This window comes from Otolemur garnettii, unplaced genomic scaffold (genome assembly GCF_000181295.1).
Source record: "Otolemur garnettii isolate 467f Iridium unplaced genomic scaffold, OtoGar3 scaffold00018, whole genome shotgun sequence".
Lineage (NCBI taxonomy): Eukaryota > Metazoa > Chordata > Mammalia > Primates > Galagidae > Otolemur > Otolemur garnettii.
In genome coordinates, this window is record NW_003852413.1 from 24782679 (window position 1) to 24785340 (window position 2662).

The window sequence follows — 2662 nt, forward strand, 5'->3', positions numbered from 1 at the left end:
TGGAGACAGAGTCTCAAGCTGTCGCCCTGGGTTGAGTGCTGTGGCATCACAGCTCACAGCAACCTCAAACTCTTGGGCTTAAGCGATTCTCTTGCGTCAGCCCGCCACAATGCCTGGCTATTTTTTGGTTGCAGTTGTCATTGTTGCTTAGCAGGCCCAGGCCTGGTTCGAACCCGTCACCCTAGGTGTATGTGGTGGTGCCCTACGGACTGAGCTATGGGCGCTGCCGATTTTTTTTTTGAGAAAGTCTCACTTTTGTCATCCTAGGTAGAGTGCCATAGTGTCATAGCTCACAACAACCTGAAACTATTGGGCTCAAGTGATCCTCTTGCCTCAGCCTCCCAAGTAGTTGGGACTATAGGCGCCTGTCACAACACCTGGCTATTTTTTTTTTTTTTTTTTAGAAATGGGAGGCGGTACCTGTGGCTAGGGTGCTGGCCCTATATACCTGAGGTGGCGGGTTCAAACCAGACCCAGGCCAAAGCTATAAAAAAAAAAAAAAAAAGAAAAAGAAAAAGAAATAGGGTCTCACTGTTGCTCAGGCTGGTCTCAAATTCCTGAGTTCAAAATCCACCCACATCGGCCTCCCAGCTTGCTAGGATTACAGGCGTGAGCCACCATGCCCAGCCTATTTTCTTTTTTTTTTTTGGAGACAGAGTCTCATTATGTCGCCCTCAGTAGAGTGCTGTGGCATCACAGCTCATAGCAACCTCAAAATCTTGGGCTTAAGTGATTCTCTGGCCTCAGCCTCCTAAGTAGCTGGGACTACAGGCGCCTGGCCATTTTGCTGGTTGTTGTTGTAATTGTCATTGTTGTTTAGCAGGCCCAGGCTGGGTTTGAACCCACCAGCCCTGGCAAATGTGGCTGACACCCTAACTACTGAGCTATGGGACAGAGTGCCATAGGATCATAGCTCACAACAACCTGTCTCTTGGGCTCAAGCCATCTTCTTGCCTCTGTCTCTGTGTAGCTGGGACTACAGGTGTTTACTACCACATGCAGCTAGTTTTGTTGTTTTTCTATTTTTAGTAGAGATGGGGATTTTGTTCTGGCTCAGGCTGGTCTTGAACTCCTGAACTCAAGGTGTCCTCCCACCTTAGCCTTCCAGAGTGCTAGGATTACAGGCATGAGCCACCGCACCTGGCTTATGGGCCTATGGAGCATTTCTTCTTTTTTTTTTTTGAGACAGAGCCTCAAGCTGTCACCCTGGGTAGAGTGCGATGGCATCACAGCTCACAGCAACCTCCAAAGCCGGGGCTCAAGTGATTCTCCTGCCTCTGCCTCCCAAGTAGCTGGGACTACAGGCGCCTGCCACAATGCCTGGCTATTTTTTGGTTGCAGCTGTCACTGTTGTTTGGCACCCCAGGCTGAATTTGAACCTGCCAGCTCAGGTGTTGTGCCTGGCACCTTAGTCCCTTGAGCCACAGGTGCCAACCTATGGAACATTTCTAATGGGCTTCATCCTCACTGTTTCCCCTTCCTTAAGGTGATGTAATCAGAGGAATGAGCTGGGCTGCCATTCGATTATCAGAGTCCAGGATGAGGGGGAAATCTCATAGTTTCCCCTCCAGCAAAACACAGCAAGCTGGCCCTATTTTAGGGTCACTTGCCCTAGGCAAGTCTTCTCCATCCTGTTTCTCACCTTCACTTTCTGTGGAGCAGAAGAGATGGAATAGAAAAGGAATAGGTCTTCTAGATGTGACTGACCACTTCAACTTACAGATTCTCCAAATATACCAGTAATCCATTGTTTAACTCCTCTTCATCCTCCCAATAAGTCCCAGTGACAACACAGTACCAGCAAACTCATTTTATGGGAGAGGAAACTGGGGATCAGAGAGGTGTAGTGATCTGTGGAGGGCCATACAAGCAGAAAAAGTCTGGGTCAAATAGGCACCAACATCTCTTGCCAGAATCCTGTACTCTTCTCCACCAGCTCTGGTGGGTGGATGGAGGCCTTGGGTATTTGACCCCAAATCAAGGACTAAGGTAGAACTATTCTAGGTCAAACGTCATGAGATCTGATTTTACCATTCTCTTTCAGCTCCTCATTTCTTCTTCCTCTTTCCTTTCTCTTCCAAGGAATGGGGACTTCTCTCAGCGCCATTCCTGGCCTCTTGGAAGAGCCTGGGATCCTCGTGACTGATTAGGGCAGAACTCTTGGGTCCCTAAGATCTTTTTGCTGTCTCTGTTGAGATCTACCTTTGGGCAACCTCCCCATCTCAGCCTTAGCCTTCCATATGGGGGGTGGATGGGTAGGGGCCTTTCTGTTTGGTTCAGGGGAGCTGGGGCCCTATACTGGGGAGAAGGGAATTAAAGCTGGGTTCCAGGATCACTGGGACAGGGAAGTTTAGGTAGCCTTAGCAGGAGAGGGTTGGGGAGTCCCGCTGGGAAAGCGGTCTGATATTGAAAGGGGGGCGGTGCCAGCCATGCCAATCTGCGCTTCATCCCCATCAGCTCTCAGCATCCACTGGCAGACCGTCCCCCACCCCATTCCCTGAAAGCCACTAGGCCCGTTTTGCCCTGCCGGGTCCCAGCAGGCCGCCTTTGCCCTAGGCCAGTCAGGCCAGTCAGAAGCCAACCGTCGGCCTCCCTCTGGAGTGGGGAGAGGCTTGCGGGGCCCTGGCCGCGGCCGCCCTCCCATTGTGTGTGCAGAGCTAGC